Genomic DNA, 26998 nt, shown 5'->3' with positions numbered 1-26998 from the left:
TTCTCAAAATTGACCAAATGGTCACTGCACGGCGAATCAACAGAAGAGATCTCAGTCGAGGACTGGCACCACCTGGAGGGTCAGATCAGAAAGAGAGGAAAAACGCTGTGGTTGCCAAGACACGGGTCTCCTCTGGCAGTGATCGTCTACTCCTTTGGGAATCTGAGTCGCCGATGAGCCCCACGTGTTGGGCGCCAATTTGTGGTGGTGAGCCTCAGCAAGGCCTACCAGTGCAAGGGTTTCGCCCTTCTCTGTACAAGTCCTCAGAGCAATAGGAAGAAGTTGGCACAGAAACTGGAATAGAAAAAGACAAAATGTATTAAACCTCATGAGGTGGAACTACATTCATACAACACCCTTCGGCAATGTATGAAGTAGCACACTGAATGGAAAGAGCTTGGTCCTTTTATACTCACACAGGGGCTCAAAAGAAGACTGTACAAGTACAAGCGAAAGTTTCAGGTACATAGAGGTCATATAGAAAATGCACAGTCAACAAGTGGGAGGAGCTAACAGTGGCTAATTCTGGTGAACATATCCTGACATTTACAGACTAGAGACAGCTGCAAGGACAGCTGCAAGCTCAACTGAGCATGTGCGAAGCAGAAGAGGCTAAATATAACTTGTCTCTAGGCAGATTTCAAGAGCAGACAACAGCAAGGTAGGACAGAGCACATGGCACGCACATGGTAGCACATGGCAAACAAGATGTCTGACAGAAATACAAAATGGATTGCGCAAAACAGACAAGCTAGCCTCTAAATACAGGATGGCTTCTCCTAATGCTAACCCAATCGCTGCCAAATTACAACAACCATGCTTCCTGAAACAGGAACCAGCTATATGGAAATCAGTTTTGGTCGTGCTCCAGTGGGAATAGTCCAGCCCTCTGCCAGGCAAGGTAATCTTAGAATGAGAATCCCTGACTAGTTTTGACCTATGTGGGCCGCATTAGCAGCATGCAGCTTGAGTCCTGTGGTACAGGGAGCACTGACCCACATCTGAGTATATCCATTGCAGTCAAAATATCGAATTAAAAAAACAAGTCATGGGTGTTTCGCTTGAAACAATCTCAGCCACCGGCAAATACTCTTTGCTGAACCCCACTTAATTATTTTTTACCACATTTTGCAAAGCAAACACAAGAAGATGATAGACGAAGTGCTGAAACTTTTCAAACACTCAATCCCAGTCTTAGATCTGGGTTGAATCCATCATCGTTCTTTAGCTCACTTCGCCACCCCAGTTCAGACCCAGCCATTTCCAAATCAGTCTTGACCATGACCGGCATGGCAACAGTCCAGCCCGAACTGCCAAGCCAGGTCTTCCCTGGCCCAGAAACAAGCATCCTTGGACAAGTTTCGGGGTAGCATTCCTCATCAGCTAGGCTATCTTTAATCCAGAGGTAAAGTGAGCAAGGGACCCACGTCTGGGCATACACTGCTAACTTAGGGTGAACAAAGCAAACACAATAAGATGATGGAGAAATTGTTGAAACTTTTCAGACACTCTCCCCAGTCACAGATCTGGATTGAATCCATCATCATTCTTTAGCTCACTTCGCCACCCCAGTTGAGACCCAGCCTTAAACATATCAGTCTTGAACCTGTCCATCTTGGGAACAGTCCAGCCCGAACTGCCAAGCCAGGTCAGGAACCTGCTATATGGAAATCTAACAATATTAATTTAGCAAAATGTCTGTTTTATCCTATTAGTTTAATCATTTAAATTACATATATTTATAATTACATTTTAATATATACTTCAAAGTTTAACTATATTTAGCATTTTTGTCTACATTGCAGTGGGGATGATAACTCAATCCTCCTCAAAGTTCAGCATTTTTGTCAATTTGGCTTACAGTGGAATGGGAATTTACCCTTCTGAATGTCCTACACTTTCTCCATTGTTGCTTAGACTGGTGTAGGAATAGTTTCTAAAACATATCAACCTCAAAGCCTAACACATTCCCCATTGTGCCTTAGACTGGGGTGGGAATAGTTTATTTACCTCCTTAAAGTCTAACACTTTCAATAATGTGGTTTGCATTGAGTAGGAATAGTAAATGTGCAACGGAATTCTATTTCAAATAAAACATTGGTTTTATTTTTGCAGTTTTTTTAAACATTTCCTATATCTTTTTCTGTTTTATTTACTTTAAGTGTTCAACATATTGAATTATTATTGTTAATGATCTACTGTTACATACATGTCTCTTTTTTTGTATTTTTCAAACATTCATATTTTTATATTTCTTGAATTTTTAGCATAAATGTTTACTTTTGTCTCATGTTGTGAAATAGTTTAAACATTTTATACAATTGCTTTAAAACAGAAGATGTATTTCTAACACATACGATTGATATGATTTTTACAATTATATATTTCGTTGTTGTATATTAAAAACTAGTGTACATGAATAAGTAAAATTTTTAAGTACTTTTTAGCATTTCTAATTGCCACATTTTCATAAATATAAATTACAATGCTATCCTTTTTTCATCTTGAGACTAAAGTAACTATAAACAATAAGTTATTTTAGAATGTTAGTCATTTTTATGTTCAATCAGCAGCCATTTTTTATACTGCTTGCTATGTTTGAGTCAGTCTACCTCATTTTGCATTGTTTGAGATCCTGTGTTCTTGTGGTTGCCAGGTCAAATATAGCACGAACATGACCCAGGACGGTATCAGAGCACAAATGTTCAGGGACAAAACAGAGGAAGACAATTAGGTCAAAACATCAAGAGTATGCAGGAAACAGCAGTGCACAGCAGTATTGATATATTGGGGATATACGGGATGTGTTTAGAGTTAGTTTAGTTAGTATATGGTAATTTGTATTTGTTTGTCTTAGCAATTAAATGTTAGTCTGCCTCGTAGTTAACTGTATATGATTTAAGGATTGTTATTATTTAAATTGTGAAGTTTATGGGCTTATTTGTGTTTTGTGAGTGGGTATACTGTATTTTGTTGCAGGTGTTTCTCTTGGGTTCTGAAATGTTTTCCCTCTTTTTGCATTTTTTCTTTTCAATAGTTTTTATTATGTCACTTATGGTATGAATAAACACAGGAATCAATGGGCGCTAAATATCACTAGTACACAACTCCCAACCCTCTCTCACAATACCACCCCCAATACTGGGCCAGTAGAGAGATCATTCATTGACATCCAGTTCTGTAGGAGTTCCACTTAGAGAAATTGAGGAAGATTGAAAATAACCTAGTCCTCACAAGGTTTGTGGGCAGGTTCTGCTTCCATAGACTTTATTTAAATGTGATAGGATATGATTTCATATCTTGGCAACTTCTTGGGGTCTGTCTATAAGCTCATATGCTAGTTTTTTTTGACCCAGCAGACATCAAATGTATGCTTCAAAAATTCATAGATTGGTTGGATATGCTTCCCCCAAAGAGAAAGAATCGTATACTTGGCGGCCAGGTCGAGGTGGTATATCATCTTGCGTGAAATTGAATGAAGAGGGTGGGAAACTGATGACGGTCTACCCAGTAGTACTAGCTCAGAAAGCTTATCAATGTCTGCATTCTGGATTTGCAGGATAGCATAGAATACTCTGTCTGATAGTATGTGTAAAATTGAGCCCTCTTTCTCACAGTCTTGCTAACAAGTAACAGGGTAGGTAGGGTTGATGATGTAGAGGAGGGTGTGGGTGAGATATCAACAGAAAAATATTTTCTAGATTATCTCTTGTCCTCAGGTGTGACATGTGAAGTTCTTGGTGCAAGTGAATATCTCATTGTACTGTTCAGAATCAAGGGTAATATTCATATCTTTCTCCCACTCTAGTTGGAATATATTTTCCTTGTGGGAGGTGCCATGTTATGTATGTTGTAGATTTTGGAGACCAAGGGGCCAATTAGGATGGCGGGCGGATTGCCCCCGCCGGGCCAGCAGTAGCTACCGTTGCTAAGGAGTCCAGATGGCAAGTGTAGCTCTAGTGAATGGAGATATGCATACACTCGCCACTCATACCCTTTGGCACCCAAGGGATCTGCCCTAGGAATCTGGCAGCCAAGTGTTGCCTAATGTGATACCCTTGTTTGTCTGTTTCGCCTCAAAGCAATTCTAGCAATATAGCCTAAGTGGAAAGCTTGGTAGCAGTATAAAAGATGTAGAATCCCCAGCCCACCTTTCCTGGTGTGCCTTGGCAATACTATGTCTGCAAGCCTTAAGAGCTGCCCTTCCACAAAATAAAATGCATGCAAGTTGTCTAAAGGTGGGTTATGTCATACTTGCTAAGAGGGAGGGCTGTGGATTGAATAAGATAGAGGATGCATGGCAGTATGGTTGTTTTATGATCTGTGATACACCCTACCCTGGCCCAGGAGTGTTCTTTCACACCATTTTAGCTTCTTTTTAAATTTGTCCGAGTACACTGTAAAAGATTGTACATCTGTTCATAAATATTTAATGGGAGTTTATTGTGCAGAAAAATTTGATTTGTGCCAGCCAATGATCTGTAGGCCTGAATGTCCTCCAAAAGAATAACTAGCACCAGCAGTGAAAGCTTGGGTTATGTGAGAGTGAGGAAGATGTCATAGACAAAGTGAGATTCCTTAAAGGTGTCATGACAGAAGGAGACGCCATGAATTTGAGGGTAATCCCTCATTTTCTGATATATTTTTCTAATGAAGGGGTTCCAGAAGGATATAAAAAATGTGTGGGGACAAGGGGCATTCCAGATGGGTACCTCTATGAATGAATATTGGGGCAGATACGTTGAAGTTGTATCTTTGCTAAGTGGATTACTGTAGAGAGCTGTAAGAATGCATTTGCCCAGGCCACGTTTCATCAGGAGGTCAAAGGGCATACCCCAGTACTCCCTGTGAAATGCTCTTTTGGCATTGCAGACGGACTGTCAGCCTGCCCTTCTGTCTGGTGAGATATATGAGATGTAAGGCCAGCCTGAGTTTATTGCTGGTGGACCAATTCAGCACACAGCCCCATTGAACCTAGAGGACCAGGCCAGGTAGTAATGTGTTCAGGCAGTTACCTAAAACCTTGACAAGTTGTCCAAGTTAAATAGGTAAATGGGCCTGAAGGATAGGCAGAAGGTTAAATTGTTGCCCAGGTTTGGGACCAGCGCCATGGAGGCCTCAGTCATGTTTTGTGTGGCCCTATTGGCTTAATCAAAGCGTTACGAAAAGTTGCTTCAAAAAGGGAGAAGTCATGGCAAATCTCGTATTAAAGAGGGTCATGAATCCAATTGGACCTGGGGATTTGGGGGGCTTTAGTTGGCTAATAGCTTCAGAGACCTCTGCGGTAGTGATAGGCCTATCAAGCTCAGCCACAATTTTGTGTAAAATTTGGGAAGATTGACAGAGGCTAGGTGCACATCTCTCCTGTCCTGGGTGGTTGGATGGGGTGACATTACATAACAACTGCCAATAATTATGTAAGGCCTGGAGCTTTCCCTCTGTGGTGTCATGGACAGTATCACAAATATGTTTGCGGGTCTGGTGCGCCTTCAGCTTGTCTGCCAGCATAGCCCCTGGTTTGTTACCACCTTCATGAAAGGGAGTTTGAGTTTGAGTTTAAATCATTTCTAAAGTGCACGTACACCTGACGGTTTCATGGCGCTGTGGTTCACTGAACCTCAATTAGTGGAGGGGACCAGGGGGAATGTATTTGGTAAGAAACCTGTGCCACATTTTTTAGTATGGGGTGAGTTTATGTTGTTCTTTGAATTCAATCAAGTCACACAGAGCGAGTCCAAGCAGCTTGTGCATCGTTTTGAGCTGAGAAGCCTCTTGGATGAATAGTCCTCTGATGACTACCTTAATAGCATCCCAGACCACATATTTTCACATTACCCAGTATCATTAAAAGTCAGGAATTCTATGGTTTCTCTCTAATATTGGACACAAACACATGGTCTCAGTGGATTGAGTCATTGAGATGCCAAGAGCTCCAATTTTGTGTCAATAACTTTTTCGCGAATTGGAGCATGCAGGAAAAGGAAAAATGGTCCGGGAAGGTATTAGGGAGTTGTTCTGCCTCTAACAGGGAGTGTTACAGTCTTTTATCTAATAGGAGGAGTCTGATCCTGGCATATATTTGGTAAGCTGTAAAATAGTAGGAGTAACTTATTGTAAGAGGGTGGGGGACACACCAGGTTTCGAGCAGGCCCAAATCAGTGAGCCGAATCACCCCACAAAAGACAACTTGTGGGCCCCCCTTTAATATTGTTCTGATCTGTCTAGTTGGGCATTAAGGACTAGAATAAATGATCCCCTAATCATTCAAGGGCACTCAGAAAAGAAGTCAGGAGTGACAGGGTGTAAATAGAGACTAGACTAATTTTGTGACCCTCCCTCTGACCCCTGACTCCTGACCACAATCCATTATCCTCTATTGTCTGATTTGTGGTTGATGTGAGGTTGAGTTGGCAAAAAAGGCTTGCTGCACAACTTTTTTAGAGTGCGATAGTGCGTGGTGCTGGAGTGAAAGGCACAGGATCTCAGTCTGCATATATCAGATTGGTGAGTCTCCTGCAGGAAGCAGACGAAGGCTGCCGCTGATTGAAGTTCACTAAGAATACCAAATCAATTGGAGGGATTATTAAGACATCAAAATGTATGTGATGACTTTCAATTAGATTGCATAATACTTTGTAGCATAATCACACTGAAGTACCTAAGAATTCAGTGAGATTATGCAGAATTATGTAAGAAGAGTAATTCTATGAAAAATGGATACCTGGTGGAGAACCGGGCCTTATGGGCCTGGCGGCGCAGGGCACGCCTTAAATCCCCGAGTTCACCTGCCTTGTTGAACAGAGACACGAGACACTCTGTTGAGCGTAGAAAGCCAGGTTTATTAGCTGCAGCCAAGCACAGTTATCCCTGAAGTTACACACAAGGTAGGTTCTGAGGAGACTGCCACTTCAATCCGTGGCGCACAGTCTTTTATAGCAAACAAATTTACAAAGTTTACTCCCTACACATACAAAACGAACCAATAAGAAAAGTTGGAAAACAAGCTATCAGGTGTCTCAAATATGCCCCTCTCTCAGACCCTGTGTGTTATCCCTCCCAACAGATTAATCAGTGCTAGAACCAACAATCCAATTTGCAGGTGGCAGGACGTATTTGTGTTTCTCAAAGGATAGTTGTGTAACAAGAGATTACAAGGAGAGAATAGCGAAGGCCAGTCGGATAAGATAATGTAAGGAAAGAATAGGAGAAACCAAGTAGTCAGTCAAGACAGGGAACAATCAACCCAGACATGGATTAACGAACTCGGCCAGACCCTGACATCGGTTTCGTAAACAAGGGCAGAGAGTTACTCTTTAACAGAAGGGTCATGTAGCAGCTGAGTAAAGCAAAAACACTCAGTTCACCGTGCTGCCTGAGTGAGGTAAACACAAAATGGCGACGAAACACAAAATGGCGGCTAAACACGAGACAAAGTCAGAAATCGAAGAACCTCAGCCCCTCCTTTTGCCATTACTCAGGCAAGACACAAAGGACTCAAGTTAGTCTGAGTCAATGTCAATGGCCATGAGGTCATCAAGCTGTTGCTGCAACATCATTCTAATGTTCTCTGTTTTCTGTGACAGAGGCCTTGGGACACACATAGTGGCACAAAGACCACAGGTGGCAGGTCCACACTGTACACAGAGACAAGAGAAAATGATGGCCAAAACCTTTCCAAGGAAAGTTAGTATTTTCCATCCTCAAGTGGACAGTAGTCCCCAAAACCATCCCACCACAGACCAATCTCCTGTGTCCTGGTGTATAGACTCGGAGATGATATGCAACTTGGAGATGGCTTGGTATACCGTAGGGGCATTATCAGGAATGTAAATGCAGCAACTAGACCCGATCAATTTACAGACTCCTCCACGATCTGCAAGGACAATGTCTAGAACCATTCAGTTCTACAAAGTCATAAGGCGATCCGCCTGAAGTTCGGCTGTCAGATTGCTCAAGGCTCCAGAAGTTACATTTATGGTAGCCTCAGCAACTCAAACTCGCTGTCTGATGTCCCTGCTGTTGGCCATTGGGCCCCAGAAAGGAAGTAACCCTTTAATAAAATCACCTCCTTCTTGTCCTGTTGTTTCTCTTGAATCAATAACCCCTCTGCCATATCTCTTTCTATGTTGACCTGAAGGAGCGGTATATGTTGGAGGAAGAAGAAAAGCCACATAGCAAGTTCCTGAAAAGTAGGTAGGAAGCCACGTATAGGCTTTATCATGGCAGATAAAATATGTGCCTTGTGATGGCACTAACGGCGAGGAAATCTGAGGTGAATAGACATAAGTATGGGAACATACACTCTTCTCCTGTTGATTTTTAACATTCTGGCCATTAATCTGTAAACAGAAATTACCTCGATGAGGTACAGTCCAAATTGGTGGGGATCTCCTCCGCCTATCATATGCTCCTTTCTCATCCACAGTAATCTTACTAATCTCAGCAATTCTAGCCATGACTAAAATCTGCTCCACCACCATATGGACTACCAGGAGGATGTCCAAGTTGGTTCTGATATACGTTAGAAGACATAGCTAAATAGGCCCAAGCGGAGCCTTCATAGGAAAACGGAAGGACTAAATATGGCATCCCTCTCTCTGTGTTATGGGGCATGAGCCCACAGACCCAACAATCAGTGGTGTTCATTACCAATTGATGCTGATGCAATAACTGAATAAATGAATTATTGAAATATTCCGTCCTCCTAATTTGCTCATGTTCTGGGAGTGTATGAAACTGATGTGGGGAGGCAGTGGTAGAGAAAGACAAGGAAACAGAAGTTGGAACAGGTGCTTGCTGCATAGTGTAAACAACCCAACTTACACACACCAATAAAATACATGAATATATTAAAATACATAAGGTTATGCCACATGGACTAATCAATAATATCTTACATTTGCTTTTCATTTTTACATTCTTATCATTGCTTTCCACTTTAGTATCCATTCTCTAAAGTGTTGCTCACGGCAATCTTCCTAGATCACTTAGCTGTGGTTGTTAACTGTCCAATGACACTGCAAGTCCTGCAGACCTACTGTCACTACTCAGGTCACAGCTTAAGACTCCTACCATGACCCTGCAACTTGATGGATAGTGGAAAAAAAGAAATGTCTCTCAAAAAGTATAATCAGAAAAAAGGAAAAAGAAAGTTCAATTGTTTTTCGCTAATCTCGATCTTAAATCGTACTGAGTCTTATTAGGAATTGTTTGGTCTTGAAACAAAATGTCTGGATTCGCTGTGTTCAATCGCAGATGTGTTGTTACAGCTTCTTGCAACACATCGTCGTCTTCTTTCACAGAGTTCATTTGATCAAGGCGTGCACTACTGAAAGGTATAAATCGAGGGACCCTTTCGTCTTCACTGTCGCTCATACCCTTACGAACCCACTGATCAAAAGGTAAGGGCAAAGGTACCCTCTTACAATGCACGCCATGGACCCAGTTCTTCTACCCGACGACCTTTACTGCTGTACGTGTTGCTAACAAGACTTGCTGAGGCGGGCCCCAATGAGGTTCTAGATTCTTTTTCCGCTGGAAATTCTTCAAACAGACCCAGTCACCGGGTTGGATGGAGTGACCTTTATCCGCAGAGACCTCCGGCAGAGGGTTTTGAACCTGTTGGTGAAGAACACGTAATGTAGTGGTGAGGTCATGCAAGTAGTCAATCAACATTGGGTATGGGATGTCAGAACACTTTTTAGGTCGAGGGACTCCCCAGACATTGGCTGGGAGCCCAAAAACGACTTCATATTGGCTGAGTCCTAAACGAGAATGTACAGTAGTTCTAATGGATGAAAGTGCCAAAGGTAAGGCGTCAGGCCAAGCAAGACCCGTGCTGGCCTGAATCTTTGCCAATTTAAGCTTGAGAGTGCCATTATAGCACTCTACCAAACCTGCTGACTGAGGGTGGTTTGCCGCATGGAATTTCTGCCTAATACCAAGACCTATACACACTTTCTGCATGATTTGGCCTACAAATTCACTCCCATTTTCACTCCAGACAATGCGCAGCAAACCAAACCTCGGGAAAAACTCCTTCAAAAGGACTTGGCAGTAGACAAAGCAGTATTGTCCTTTAGGGGATAGGATTCTATCCATCTGGAAAAGGCGCACACCACCACCAGAACATACTTGAGGTTATTACAACGATACATATGAATGTAATCAATTTGTAATACCTCGAAAGGGTAAGTAGGTGGAGCAAAATGACCTGCTGGAGTTGGGGTTCCTTTTCCTGGATCATGCATTGAACAAACAATGCAATGCTTCACAACATTCTCCGCACATTTAGGAATTCCTTCATTCTGCCATACTGGAGCCAGAAGTTTACATATGCCTTCTGAACTAATGTGGGCTGGACCATGCGCCATAGTAACTACAGGTAGAATGTAGGCGTCTGGTAACAGCCAACGCTGATGCTCTGACAATTCCTTCCAACACCCTGTTGCGTCCAACATTCCCGTACTTTCTCTCCACTTACTCAATTCCTTCTCAGTAGCGTCTTCTTGAATCGTTCTCACACTTTCTATTGTGTCCTCACACATTCCTCCCTCTCTGACTCATCTTGCAGGGCCCTCAAAACACATGCGACTTGTAGCATCTCTCGCCGTTTCTTTCGCTACCTCATCTGCAAAAGCATTCCCGCGACCCACATCATCAGTAATCTTCTTTTGAGCACTACACTTGACTATTTCTATTTGTGTAGGGAAAACAAGTGACTCAAGAAGGTCAGTCACCAACTGACCATGCTGTATCTTAGTCCCATGGGAAGTAAAGAATCCTCTTTCCTTTTACAAGCGACCAAAGCTATGAGCCAGACCAAAGGCGTATTGGCTATCAGTGTAAACATTCACTCTCTTTCCCTTAGCCAACACGCACGCTCTCGTCAGGGCAATTAATTCAGCTGCTTGGGCTGAATTCTGTGCAATGCGTGCTGTGTCCACTAACGTATACAAGGTGGTAACAGCTTAAGCTTCAGTCGTCTCGCCATTTGGAAGTTTGAAACAAGACCCATCCACGCATAGGATCCCATCCGGGTCCACAAGTGGTGTGTCTTTTAAATCTATTCTGCCTTTCGTTTCCTCCTCTGTTCGGATAAAACAATCATGCTGTTCTTGAATACCTTTCTCGTCCAGAATGGGCAACAATGTTGCTGGATTCAAAGTATTACACCGCTTGATGTGTATATGGCTAGCCAAGAACCTCAGCTCATATCCAGACAAGCGAGCACTCGCAAGGTGTTGTGTTTTCGTTCTGTTTAAAAGAGTATCCACTGCATGTGGTACTATAACAACAAGCGTGTTATCTAATACCAATCCAGCAGATTGGCGAATAGAGATCGCTGCCGCTGCTGCAGCTCTGAGACAACTAGGCAATGCCTCGGCTACTGGATCCAACGTAGCAGAAAAATAGGCACATGGCAGTTGTTTGTCTCCAAATTGTTGTGTTAAAATTTACAACGCACAACCTTCCCTTTCGTGAACGTAAAGTGTGAAAGGCTTACTGTAATCTGGAGTACCTAACACAGGGGCAGAACACAAGGCAGTACGTAATAAATTCGGAATCCACTGTCTACAATAAGAGGTAATGCCCAGAAAGGCACGCACCTCCCTTTGTGTGGATGGCACAGACATTTGCACAATTGCTTCAATTCGTTCTGAGGTCAATCGTCTTCCCTCCTTCGTCAAGAGATGACCTAAATAAGTAACCTTTCAGCGGAAATATTGCAACTTAGAGGGTGACACCTTGTGATGCAGATCAGACAAATGACGTAACAGTGAAACAGTCACATCCTTACAAACATCCTCTGAATCAGCAGCAACTAACAAATCGTCCATATACTGAATAGGAGTGGCACCTGGGGCAAAGTGAAAGCATCGAGCTGAGATTTCAAAGCCTGACTGTAAATGGAGGGACTCTCACAATAGCATTGAGGTGCACGTTTGAACCGGAAACTTCGGCCTCCGAGAGAGAAGCCAAAAATATCCCTACTTTCCTCAGCATTAGGAATGCTAAAGAAAGCATTTTTGAGATCAATAAACGAGAACCATACCGCTGAAGCGGGTATCATAGTAAGCAAGGCAGTGATATCTGGGACAACAGGAAACTGGGGACAACAATCTTGTTGACCTCCCGAAGATCAATCACAAAGCGATATACAGGAGACTGAGAAGGATCAGTGCGTTTAAGAACAGGTAGAACAGGAGTGGTACAAACATTACCTCTGGTCTCTTCAACCACACCCTTCTGAACCAGATCATATATAATAGCCAACAAAGCTCGTTCACCATCATTGGAAATCTTATACTGGGGAATGCGTGGTAATTTAACATTAGGCTTAATGGTAACCACGTAAGGTGGAATCTGGAGCAGACCAACATCATTCAGACACGTAGCCCAAAGTGTAGCAGGAAGAGACTGCAATTCAGGCGGGAATCGATCTTTTGATAAATACATAGGAGAATCCAATTTCTCACCCAAGGTAAGATGCACACCAGAAGGGGAACAATACAACTTTGCATGAAGACGTTTCAACAAGTCCAAAACCAACAAGTTCTCTCCGCAACCAGTCGTTAAAATAAGCGGAGCTTCCAAATCATAAGGACCAATCGAAAGAGGCAAAGGACAAGAAACCGGGTTAGCAACTAGAGCGCCAGAAAATCCTACAGAAGCGTTAGTTAAGCCAGACAAAGGTGCCCCAGGGAGTTTGGAATGAATGATAGAACTTCTCATTGCACCAGTATCCAAAAGAAATGGCTCTGCAACACCCAATGCAACAACTTCTACATAAGGACCATTCTGATCCACTGGAACTGATACGACTCCCTTACTTTGTCCATGGCTGTCCTAACTAGAATGAAAATCCTGAACCTCACCCTCAACACAATAATCGTCATTATAATATTGCGTAGACTGAGAATTCTGCTGATCAAAATAATCTAAAGAATTCTGAGGGGGAAAGGAACGCTGTCCTTGAGGCAACGCACCTCGCCCTCTACCTCTAGGTGCTGATTGAAAACCACCACGGCCTCGCGGCCCTGGGAATCCACCATTACGCTGCAATAAAACCGTACAGCTCTTCTTAAAATGGCCTTCCTCTTTACAATAGGCACATTGATTAGGACCAAGCAAAGGTCGCGGAACAAAAGGTTCAGGTTTCCGTAACAACCTTTGAGGCTGGGAAGGCTGTTGAAACTGGCGCTGGGCAGAACGAGGAGGATAAGCCTGTTGCAAAATAACCTTCGTTTTTAATTCTTTAGTCTTCTTCTTGATCTTACCTTTCTCTTCTTTCTCCCTATTCTCATAATATTGAGCAGTGGCTAATATCTGTGCAGATGAAGAAACAGCCCATAAACTTTCGGAGTCTTTCAATTTATGCGATAATTCAGGAAGTAAATTAAATACAAATGTATCCACAAATAATCGCTGTCCACCTTCAGTACTCATATCTTGACCACTGTGATCGATAAATGTCTCCTCAAAACGAGTAAAGAAATCGAAAACACTCTCATCTTTCTTCTGCTTACACGCAGCTAACTTATCCCAGTTAACGCGTAAGGCAGGCATCATGGTCTTCATTAAAGCGATGATTCTACCAGGCTATTGTGTAATCAAATCATCTGGCCGAGCACCACCCACTTGAGCTGCATCTGTGGCACTGATAGCAGCCCAATTACCACCTAAAGCTTCATCATGGTCTTCCCTGCGAATCCGAGCCCACAACGCTTATGGAACTACATTCCCCATCAGCATGTCAATATCAGCCAAATTCATAATACACTCATCAACAGTCTGGGACAGCTCCTTATATTACCAAGCAGGATTTTTACGAGGGTCCGGTAGAGACTGTTTAAACGCCAGAACTTCAGATCGTTTCCATGGGACGTGTACCCATATATGCTGGAAATGAGCAGGGTAGCGTGAACAGCACCTGCTTTTGGAACCTCTTCTCTCAATACTGGAAGAACTTCTCTCATAGGATACTGTTTCATTTTCTGTCTAACTGCAAGATCAAGTTCAAGAATAGTCTGAGAAGAAAATAAAGACCTGAAAGTAACAAGTGTCCTTACAGCGTCTTCAACTTCGGAACCCACAATGAGTCCTTTATCAAACCTATCCTGTATATCTAAAAGACACTGAGGGGTTAAATCCAACTCCATATCTTTCCATCCTTTAACAAGAGCGTCACACATGACATTAAAACATATCTCTGCGTGGGCACATTCCACTGGAGAAAGGTACTCAGTCAAACATTGGCGTCCGGCTTTTCTCTTGAACAAAATTGCTTCCAAATTATCTAATATATCAGGGTCAAAGCTACCATTTTGTGGCCACCGTAAAACACCAACTTTCTTCGTGTATCGGATCCATGCCTCATAAAAGGCAATGGGGTCAACACCATGTTTAGAATAGAGCTCATAAGTGGGAGTTCCAACCGGAGGAATCGGACATGAGTCCTCAAGCTGGGAATCCTTATTACAACAAAAACAACAAAACTTCCTAAATTTGCTAAAACCAGGCATCTTAAAATCACTGGTTCGTTTACCAACTTCAAGGAGTGAAAGCAAAGAACACAGTACAAATTTACTCACCCCTTGGCTTCGGCTATTGCAATGGTCGAATAACAAAAACTAAAAACAAAACAAAGAAGTGGGCGCTACCCACGAATACTTAACTAAATGGTCTTCTCACGCCAACAGAGGTCTGTCTAACATCCTGCAATGCCAATCATCACCAGAGGGTCCAAGGCAGGGCGGCAGTCAGGGCAGCAGTCGTCAGCAGCCGTCGGAAAGGAGTAGCCACGCTGCAAAAGACCTTCGGTCCACTTCGACATACAGGGCTCGCTTGACGTGGCTCGCGAATCCTCTGGAATTTTCTTGCGGGGCTTCTCACAACCCTCGGGCTGAACCGCTACCACTGAAGCCGCCCCACGTAGGGCACCAGTTGTAGAATCGGGCATTATGGGCCTTCGGGCACATGGCACGCCTTAAATCCTCGAGTTCACCTGCATTGTTGAACAGAGACACAAGACACTCTGTTGAGCGTAGAAAGCCAGGTTTATTAGCTGCAGCCAAGCACAGTTATCCCAGAAGTTACACACAAGGTAGGTTCTGAGGAGACTGCCACTTCAATCCATGGTGCACAGTCTTTTATAGCAAACATATTTACATATTTACTCCCTACACATACAAAACGAACCAAAAAGAAAAGTTGGAAAACAAGCTATCAGGTGTCTCACATACGCCCCTCTCTCAGACCCCGTGTGTTACCCCTCCCAACAAATTAATCAGTGCTAGTACCCACAATCCGATTTGCAGGTGGCAGGACATATTTGTGTGTCTCAAAGGATAGTTGTGTAACAAGAGAATACAAGGAGAGAATAGCGAAGGCCAGTCGGATAAGATAATGTAAGGAAAGAATAGGAGAAGCCAAATAGTCAGTCGAGACAGGGATCAATCAACCCAGACATGGATTAACAAACTCGGCCAGACCATGATATCGGTTTCGTAAACAAGGGCAGAGAGTTAGTCTTTAACAGAAACGTCACTTAGCAGCTGAGTAAAGCAAAAACACTCCGTTCGCGTGCTGCCTGAGTGAGGGCAACACAAAATGGCAACGAAACACAAAATGGTGGCTAAATACGGGACGAAGTCAGAAATCGAAGAACCTCAGAAAGCATTTTGCACTAAGGAATAGTGCTAAATGCAACAGAACACCATTGGGGAGTGTGAGTAGCTGCTAGTGCTTGCTAAATATGCTCATGTGGTAGGCTTTTTCCCTGACTTACTTCTGGTATTTAGAGCTAATTTCAAAATGCACTCTTGTGTACAAAATTGAAGTGAGGATGCATTTTTGCACTTAGAAATAGTGCTAAATGAGCAGAATATAAAAAGCGCTAAATATGCTCTTACTCTAGGATTTATACCTTAAAGTACGCAAGCAGGAGTAATCATGTAAATATTGGCAATTCCACATCAAAGAATAATGTGGAATTAACAAAATTACACCAATTACTCTGGCATAGTTGAAATTCTTCTACTTTTGCTGTTGGTGGTTAGTGGAGCTAGAGTGAGGACTGACTGATGTGTCAAACTACCATTTCCCAATCCTGAGTAAGATGAGAGTGTAAAGTAATGAGTGATTTGTGGTGTATACCTTCTTCCCTAAATTTAGGATTTCAAAAGTGTAAAGCAATGCCAAAGAAAACACCCAACAGAGGGTTTAACAAACCAAGTAATAGATCATCTGCATGGGAGCTTCAGTTACACACAAAAACCCAGTTTGACCTGGGTTTTGACATTGAGGACTGTCCTCCTTCTGAGGCTTGGCAGAGGGTGATTCCAAAGAGAACCAACCTTTGCAATGTGCGCTAAGACCTGTGTGCCATTTCCCAACAAGGGCAACCACACTTGCCTTAACCATGCATGTGCCTTAAGTTTAACCATGCATATGTTTGGGTAAGGCATATGCGTGGTCTAGATGGTGGAATGGGCGGGCCAAGGAACAAGTATGATCATGGGAGGACATGGTGAAGTATGTGGGGCTGGGTTTTGGGGATAGGGTGGTTTTTAAGGGCTGGGTTGTTTTTAGGGCTGGTGGTTGGGGTAGTGTTTGGGCTAAGGGCGGTCAATGTACTCTTTAGGGCCCAGGGGGTTGGGGATGTTTTTAGCGCTCAGTGGGATTGGGTAGTTTTTAGGGCTGGGGGATTGGGGTAATTTTTATGGCTAAGTGAGTGTCTTGCACTTTGTAGGGCTTAGGTTGGTTGGGGTCGTTTTTAGGATTTGGGTTAGTTTTTATGTCTAAAGAGGCAGCAGGGTACATGTTAGGACTATGGGGGAGTTGGGACGCTTTTCGGGCTCAGGGGACATCAGGATAGCTTTGAGGGCTCAGTGGGCCAATGTAGAGGTTTGGGCTGGGGGTCAGGTACTGTTCAGTGCTTGGGGGTTGGGACATTTTTAGGGCTCAGGGGGTTGGGTTAGCTTTGAGGTCCGAGGAGGGGCGGCATCGTTTTTAAGTCTCAGGGGAAAGGAGTTGGATGAGTTTTTTACCACACATATCTCTTTATCAGTCCTGCCTTTATCACAAAATTGCGTGGTAAAGGCATGCATGGTAAAGAAATGCATTCTTCAGACACATCCGTGGTTAGGGCAGCATTTTAGAGGTTTGTGTGATTTACCTATGCATGCCTCTATCACACAACCAATCCCAACCGCTGCCAGGCCCTAGAAGGTAGAGAATATTCATTGATGTTGTTCGTTCCGAAACTGAGCAGGTCGTTCTTGCCAAAGTGCAAAGTAAACAAAAATTAGTCTTTATGGTCTGGGTTACACTGTTAGCCTTCATTAGACAAGCATCAAAGACGTTCTAAAAACTGTAATTTAATATTTTCTATTTCGGTGGTGCTTCAAAAATGTCCACAAGGGTGCCAGGGTAAAGTCAGCTATCATCAAACACAGCCAAAGGGTCCTCACACTCCTCAGGGTTCAATCTCTGCCTCTTCCTCTGTTAAGCCTAGGATATGCTTAGCTTCTTGGAAGGAGGCTGTGCTGTGCGTGTGACAATTCCTTTGGGAAAATATTGCGAAATGAGTGTGCTTGTTAATGTATTGGTTTATGTGAGTAAGCAGGTCTGATGTCTACCTAAATGGAGAGGTAGCACATTATGAGCTCCGTCCGTCGGAATAGGCTCATAATTGTTTTTCTTAATGATGGTGTACAAAAGATGTGTCTGGTAATTTGGAAGTGCTGCATGTGAAATACCTAATATGTAAATATTATTATGATGCAACCTGTTTTCAAGGTCCTTTAAAAAATGTTCTGATCTTCAAGCTGTAGGAGCCATTGATCAATTTCCTCAGATTGACTATCAATGGATTTTACTGTTTGGTATACTCTGTCATCAAGGTCCTCAACATCTTCCAGCAGAGTGTGCAGATGCTGTTATAAATCCAATTTGACCCCTTTGATGTTGTCTCTAAGGTATTCAACACCCACTGTATTGCTGCTTTTGAATATGTTTTTAAAATGGTAGAAATCATTGCTTGCTCGAAATCAATTATTAATTTTAGCAGGACAGCAGTTGTTAATTTTGGATTTAATTTCAGTTAGTTGTTTGTTACTGTTGCTCTTTGTTTGTTAAAAGATCATTGACTAAGAATATGGGGTTTAGTATTTTCTGTGTATTGGGTACATTTGTGTGAATGGTAAAGGGCATGATTTAAACATTCCAACCATCATATAAATGTTGTTCTGACTTAATATTAATATTTTATTGTCAGTTACATGTATAGATGTATTCTCCAGTTATTATTAGCATTGTCATATAAAAAGTAGAGTTCATTGCTTTTTGTTACAGTTTTGTTTTTGGGGAAATTTATAATATGTAAACTTTTTGGAGCAGTGGGGGTTCTGTGGTTGACCTTTTAGCTCTGTCTGGGTATATTTTTAAATTTGGGATAACCAGGAGATGGTCTATAATATAGTCAGGACCGTTTGGTAATATTTAAAAAAAGAATGTTACTTTAGGTTTCTTGAGATCTTTTTAACCCCTTCGATGCTCATGACGAGCTCAGCTCATCATGAGGCACAGTGGAGCTGTGCTGATGACGAGCTGAGCTCGTCATGAACAAGGGGCTTTTAAATAATTCAGCACTGGAGGAAAATTGCTCTAGCAGCCAAGGTGTTAAAAAAAAGGTAAGTTCCCGTTGTAAGCCAAAACAGGTTACAGCAATTAAAGGCATTTTCATTGGCATAAATACATTACCTAAAGTAAATATTTACGAGGTTAATCATAAAAATACAGCCATAATAATTCATATTCCTATAAAAGGTGACATCTAGAGAAAAATAAAACAAAAAACATAAGGTCATAGATACAGTGCAAATGTATAGGCAATTTCATTTAGCCACAGAGGACAGACAAGAAAAACATAACAGCTTCAATTCTGGTAGGGCTGATTAAAAAATCCCAGCAAGCTAATTCTTTCTTAAGTTTAATTAACAACTCACTCGTTCTGCAGGGGGATCTAGGCTGAGAGTGGCCCCCTGATCCTATTCCCCTTAATCCAGGGGTCTCCAAACCGGTCCTGGAGGGCCGGATCCATGCCAGATTTTTGGGATATCCCCATTGAGATACATGTAGTTATTTTAAAAATCTGGCATGGATCCGGCCCTCCAGGACCAGTTTGGAGACCCCTGCCCTAATCTATCCCTTCCTACCTCTTCGTTCATACAATACTGTCTCTAAATTATAAATATGTAGGAAGCGCACTTTCTATTGCTGGAAGGTCGGTGGTGATGGATCCAGCCAAGCTGAGGCAACACACAACCTGAAGACTGACATAGCTATAAAAATTAGCTCCTTTCCAATTCTCCTATCATGCTCGGCTATTCCTAATAACATAATCTGAGGTGATGGAGGTATATCCACCTTCAGTATATCACGTAAAAAACTATTATTTCCCTTGATGTTAGGTCTATACCGGGGCAGGTGGAAAATATGGGAGCCAAGTCCACTCCTTAAACCCTGTATCTAAAACACTGAGTGCCCTCCGCCACCCCATTTTGTGATTTTTGCTTGTGCTATATATACATTGAACAGCGTTTTAAAGTGCAATGACTGTAGATTATCAGAACATAATATAGAGCCCCTCATTACTAGTGATTACACAAAGAAGTAATCTGGAAGCCCTATCCTGTTCTGCCACTTCAGGCTATGTTTATCCATATCAGATAGGGAGAGGTGTGGCGCCGCGGCCAGGGTGACTGATTCCGGAATCTGGGAATCACGGTTCGATCCCCGGGGCCAGTGGCAGATTAGCTCAGCACCATGTGACTCTGGGCAATAGCTTGCTTAATCTTCCCGACGGCCCCCAGCGCCAAGAGACCCTAACGGGTGATGGTTTACGCTTTACAAATGTGGATTAATATATTATTATTATTATCCCGGGCCTCTTCCAAGAGACAGCTAGATATCTGTGAGATTGAGGGACTTTCATCCTTTATAAATAATTCCGTTAGAGGGACCTGGGCAAAACCTGCCACGCCTCCAGCCTTCTTGAATGAAAAGTCTATTAATTACAAACATTTTAAAAAGTCTCAGGACCAATGTTGAATCTTTCTCTGACCACCTCAAGGGATGCAATAAGATCTCCAGCCAAGAGATCCCCAACCCTGTCCACACCAGCCTTTTCCCACCTAGCCAAACAATTGTCTTGCAGGGCCCTAGCTAACCTGGTCATTCCAAAGAAGGGGGTTGCATCTACTAAATCTGCCTACCCCAAGCCCTTTATGAATCCCTACCCAATTCCTGAATCCTATGATTAAGATCTTAAACTTTGTTTTTTTTAAATAGTTTGCTTCATAGAATTTCACTAGGCAGCCTTTAGCCCTCACCCCTATCAAACTCTAGAATATCGATGGGATGAGGCTAGCCCTGCAATTGCCCTATTGCCGAGTAGAGGGCTATAGTACTGCATCACTGCTGCCAAATAACATAACTTAAAGTTTTGGAGCCCCCACACCCTCTTTCACTTGGCAGACATAGGAATGCATTGGCCCTCCTTGTTTTCCCATAGGAACAGATAAACCTAGCGACCTCCCTCTCTATAACCTTAAACCAGGCGTTATGTATAGCAAGATGTATTGTTCAGAAAATGTAAATTAGCTTTGGCAGGACCATCATTTTTACTGGGTTGCACCTCCCTAATATTGATAGTCTCAGTTTTTCCCAGCAGCAGAAATCCTTTCTGATTTGGGGGAGAGATTTAAATCCACTATTGCCTCGACCTTTGCTGTGAAGGTTATTCCAAGATAAACTGCTTTGTTGACAATTCTGCTATCAGAGGAAGAGGTAAATCTATTTATCAGGACCTGCGTTTTATTCCTATTCAATGAGAAACCAGAATGGACTTCAAAATTATCAGCTATATTTTCAACCGCCTGTAATGCTCTGTCAGGGTCAGAGGTAATTAGGGCCACACCATCGGCATTTGCCAATATCTTAGTATCTCCACCCTGCAGGCATGCCTTGTAGTTCCTATATACCTTATACAGGATCTGCACGTTTGGATAACATAAACTGTGGGATTGGTGGCAGACTAGTTCCGTGCACCTCCAACGGATATGTTAGCCTGTGTGTATCAGCAAGCTCACAGTGCCACTAGAATCTCCTTTTATCGGGGAGAGAATAGTTTCTAGCAACCTCAGAACATGACAACCTAGTCTCTCAGAATCATGGAAACAATATACTACTACCTTTCGCTCAGTCACTCGTGCTCACATAGTTGGTCTCAGAGATACAAAGAATAAACAGTCTGGGTGTTTCAATAAGAATTTATTGAACAGTTGTTATTCTAGTATAGAGTAGATGAGCTGCAACAACCATTAGACAGTAGCAGAGATATATAATTAGCAGTACTATGAAAGTAAAAGGGTGGTACAGTTCTTCCATTTTGCAATACTCATGAATACATACAAGTATATAAAACCAAACCCATGATAAAAGTGTGTACTCCTACTATGCCTCCCTAATTAGATGTACCTAAATGTGCCTAGCATCTGTGTAGGTGTTATGCCAAGAATCCCTCTAGGTTCTAGTCAACCCCATTCCTGAGAATGAGGGAATATGAGACCCTGTCCTGGTCTCGAGTTGGACACCCCTTAAGGGATGTTAGAGCACGGCGAGCTGGAGTGTCTGCATGCAGGAACCTCAGCGTCTCTGGTCAGTGTGTCAGCCGGGAAGTCACGGTCTCCTATGTCTTTTTTTTTTTATCCTCATTTCACCATTGGCAAATGCAAATAAACACTAGCAGCCCTCAATCTGACCTGGGCGCCCCAGGCTGAAGTTGTTGCTTATGCCTAGGGCCGGCCCGGCCTGCCCCCTCGTGCAGGGCGTAGTGTAATCATAGGACCATGAGACTTTACACCAGCCTCATTTCTTTACCCCAATCTATCAGAGGTTCCCACACCATGCTATTCACATTATGTGCCATACCCAATTCCAACCGTGCAAATCTCAATGCGGCTCTGAGCCAATTCTCATATAAGGGGGGGTTCGGGTCCTTCCATATCTTACAAATCTCTCTGCGAGCAATGAGAATGAGATAAAAAAATAAAGCCACATGTGTCTCCCTAAACCCACAGATAAGTTCAGCGCCTAGCCCAAAAAAAATTCTAGCTGTGTTCAAACTAATTTTAATCTTATAGATGCCCTCCTCTGTCTCCTCTGTCTTGCTAAGGAAGACATGATGTATATATACACATAGGTCTCCGTAGGGGTCCTACCTTGCTGTGTTACTGTGTCAGCCCAAAGGATGATGTTGGGCCTGAAATTTATACAGAGATATTATACAGGAGATGTTCATCCTGCTGTCAGTCCTGCTGTGCTTCCAAGAAGCTTCATGCATAATGTATGAGTTTCAAACAAGGGAAAACCTGCGTTCTGAATGCAGTGTCATATCTAGGTAAAAGGTCAGTCCCTATGAACTGTTATGTATGAAATGTAGGGAAGGATGTAGGGGTAAGGTTGCAGTGTTACCTGTGCCTATATAGTGTACATATATGGAATATAACACCCACTCCTTTTCCAACCAGACGACATATGTAACCTATTATTATATTATTGTACTACCATTCGAACTAGACATTGGTACGCCAAAGTGTTAAAAACATTTCTTTTGCTAAAATGTTTAAAAACATCTAACAATTTCTAAAAGACTTAAAATATATATATTTGCAAGCCATAGCTCTAAAAGTGTCCGTAGCTATAGTCCGAAGCACTATAAGCATTTGAAAGCCATGTACATGTATGCCCAATAAATGGAAGGAATGTCAATTTTGTTTTTGAGTTCCAAACTTGAGCTTGTTTAAAATGGGCAAATTTCTGCCAGCACACGACAAGCCAAATAAGTCAATTGTTTATGTGTCCTGGCTGGTAGATGCAACATTTTTGCAGCTTGCTTCCACAGTAGACTGCCCCTGTAGTACCTGGCAGAGTATGTCAATTGAGCGCAGATGATATTCTACGCTGTCTGCAGCCGGTGCTGGGGCAGCCTATGCACCGTCCAAAGCCTTAGTGTCAGTGGAAGAGCCAGGTCCATACCAACAGGTGCAGTTACTACCTGCGGTGGCTCAAGGAATGCTGCTATCAACATTGGAATACGCTGAGGACACTGCAGAACATTGGCCATTATCGGGTTCAGTAGAGCATTCAGCTGCACAAATGATAGGAGTGTTAAACAAGGGTATAATACGCATTTTTATCTGCAAAACAGGCATCAGAGGACAGGTAAGATACAATCCATCTAGACTGGTCGAAATGACAAGAACCAAGATGCACTTAGTTCTCGTAGGCGAGGCATGCCTAAATGTTGTACCATGCGGTCATGGTATTTATGCTCCAGGGTTGCTTTTTCCATCTCTTTGGTAACTTGGAGGCAATTGCATAGCAGATAGAAGATAATTAGGATACCTGCTATTAGAAACAGCATTAGCGGATGTCCTCCAAATATGCTTCCGATAACGGAGTGTATGAAGTTTGGTATAACTCCAAATACCATCTGAAAGGTGCCTAGAACTCTAAAACCTATGGTCTTAAATAGGTGAAAAATGCCACTCGTATCGGCCATATTAAAGATACGATTTACCATTTTTTTTAAATGGTAAAGGCAGTTACTATGAATAAGCACCTGTATCTCTGCTCAAGACCTTGCAATCTGGAGATCAAAAGTTTCTTGAACCAAGGTTAAGGGGACAGACTTCTGTAAAAGCATGGTTTTTATTCTGCTTAGAGTATCAAACCATATTAAAGAAACATATAGTGAAGGCCATAACGGCACCTCCCTGACTGTATGTGTCAGTGGAAACAATACTTGCATACAACAAGTAACCCTGGAGTTCATGGCTACTAGATATGCGATGCCTGGGAGCATTCCGCAGCAGCCCATGACTGTTCAGCATCAAGTAACTCCCATTTGAAAGTAGCCCGAATGCTGGAGTAATCACTGCATCAGGGGCACCCCTCATATGACAGGACAAATTTGCTACAGAACCATTACAAGCCTCATGCAGCAATATATCCTGACATATGAATGATCCACTTAAAGAGTTCTCAAAGTTTGTACCGCTTAGAAACACTTCTCGATCCCCACTTTGGCATCAAAATCTGAATGGTAATTCCCATGATTCCTTAATGTATTCCTTACCCATTGTTTCATATCTGCCTACCTGCTTTTGTTCGAGGCAATACTGAAACTGAAAAGTAGTGACCGTTAGAGTTATGTGGCCATGGATTAGCCATTCTGTGGATGGTGATTCTGCCACTGTAAATGGAAATCTATCCAGTTTTTCAATACGCAGCATAATATATTTTGCTCTCCTTTGTGCCATTTCTATCTGTTTATCTGTTAGATTGCATGCAGAGAACAGAGACATACTGTTGATAAAACGTCAAGGCACAAGGCCTGCACACAAAGATTGCAGCGTCCAGCTTAACAACATAATAGAGCGTAATTGTGATTGCCCACATTGTAATATGGCCAAATCTTGTTCAAGTATGTCTATCACAGAAGAAACAATGTTGCCTAAGGATTATACCATGGAGGTTAATATTGTAAACCCATTGTCTACCACTGATGGAAATTTTTCTAGATTTATAAGATCTATTTCCTGTAATCTCTCTGCAGCCTCCTGTTAGGATATTTCCCAAATTTCATTTTGGGCAGCATAAATGCCAGCATATCCAAAGCGTTTTTGACCCGGCTTCCCAGGACCTAGAAAAAATCCCTAAGATCCACATCCTGTGACAGTAGGGATAAGTGTTGTTTCACCTCTGTGAGTGTTGAGGGTTCTAGCCAATCGAGGCACAACTTTCCAACACTGAAGGATGTCACTGCCCCTGGATGTTCTCGCTACATTGTGTGGATCTAGCCTATGGATGCTAAACCCTTAGGTTCTACCCATGAATCTTGCCTGACAACTATTGGTGTCTGTGGGACAAACCAACCATTTCTTCCAATCGGGGTCTAATCTATTGTATTGTATGATGTCATCTAATGTAACCCCTTTCTGTGACGATCCATTAACCTCGGTCAGTGATGGTGTTGGTAGCAGAGGTGTGTTCAAGTCTTCGTTCTTGGCTAGTCCAAGGCAAGACGTCTGTTTCACTATCTCGTTCAAAAACATGATCTGTTGAGGGATAAAGCGATACCAAAGAGGATGATCGACAGAGCACTTGAGCAAATCAAACACTCACCCCCAGTCAACCTATCTGGGTTTAATCCATCATCGTTCTTTAGCTCACTCCACCAACTGAGTTCAGACATGGTCATATGCAAATCAGTCTGACCCTGTGCCTCATGGAAACAGACCAGCCCAAAATGCCAAGCCATGTCTTCCCTGGACTGGAAACAAGCATCCTGGGACCGGTTTCCGGCTAATCAGCCATCATCAGCCATTCTAGCTTGAATCCAATGGCAAAGAGAGCAAGGGACCCACATCTGGGCATACCCTGCCAACTTAGGGCATACAAAGCGATACCAAAGGGGATGCTGGACTAAGGGCTTGAGCAAATCAAACACTCACCCCCAGTCAACTGATCTGGGTTTAATCCATCACCATTGTTTAGCTCACTCCACCACCCCAGTTCAGACATGGCCATATGCAAATCAGTCTTACCCTGTGCCTCATGGGAACAGTCCAGCCCGAACTGCCAAGCCATGACTTCCCTGAACCGGAAAGAAGAATCCTGGGACCGGTTACTGGCTAATCAGCCGTCATCATCCAGGCTAGCGTGAATGCAGTGGCAAAGTGAGCAAAGGACCCACGTCTGGGCATACCCTGCCAACTTAGGGCGAAGAAAGCGACACCAAAGGGGATGATGGACGGAACGCTTTAGCAAATCAAACACTCATCCCTAGTCAACTGATCTGGGTTTAATACATCATCATTCTTTAGCTCACTGCGTCACCCCAGTTCAGACATGGCCATATGCAAATCAGTCTGACCCTGTGCCTCATGGGAACAGTCCAGCTTGAACTGCCAAGCCATGTCATCCCTGGACCGGAAACAAGCATCCTGGGACCGGTTTCTGGCTAATCAGCCGTCATCAGCCAGGCTAGCTTGAATCCAGTGGCAAACTGAGCAAGGGACCCACGTCTGGGTATACCCTGCCAACTTAAGGCGAACAAAGCGATACCAAAGGGAATGATGAATGGAGCGCTTGAGAAAATCAAACACTCACCTCCAGTCAACTGATCTGGGTTTAATCCATCATCATTCTGTTGAGGGATAAGGCATGATCGAGACAAAGCTTCAATTCCCTGAACGTGCCATTCCCTAATACCCAGACCTATTTTAAGTCCATGGTGTCTTTCCATAAGCCGTAACCTTTTTCAGACAACTGGGCAATAAAGGAAGCAGAGTAAATCTGTTTGTTGTTTGTTAACATATTTTTCTGTGCTGATGTTGGTGCAACCTTATAATATTATTAGGCTGGTCAGACATATTAAACCCTGAAAAATATAGAAAATGTAGTGCAATTATTTTTTAACTGTCTTTTGGCGGTGGTGGACAATGTTCCCACTGGTGGTATGTGAACCCATTACTAGGATAAGCAGATTTATGCAAAAATTGATGACCATAATGTTGAAAACAATACATAGATTTGTAATCTGATGTGCTTTCCAATGTTTCACTATTAGAAAATGCTGCAGATTTTTCTAAATCAGACAACATATTATTTACAGTTTCAAAGTCCCATTCATCGGAAAATGTACTTGAGGTAATGATGTCACTCAACGATATTTTAAAACAATGTGGATTTTTTTAAATTGCTGTAGGGCAAAATATATTGAAATCAACCTTGTATGAAACTATTCCATCCGTTATAGGAACCGCTGTAAAGTTCACTGATGACAAGTCTCTTTGTTCTTGATAAGATGATTGATGTGGTTTTAAAATTAAATGCACCTTTTGGGCTGCAGAGCTTTGTCTAAGGT

Source organism: Lissotriton vulgaris, chromosome 6 (assembly GCF_964263255.1).
Source record: "Lissotriton vulgaris chromosome 6, aLisVul1.2, whole genome shotgun sequence".
In the NCBI taxonomy this organism is placed as follows: Eukaryota; Metazoa; Chordata; class Amphibia; order Caudata; family Salamandridae; genus Lissotriton; species Lissotriton vulgaris.
This window is presented reverse-complemented; position numbering follows the sequence as displayed.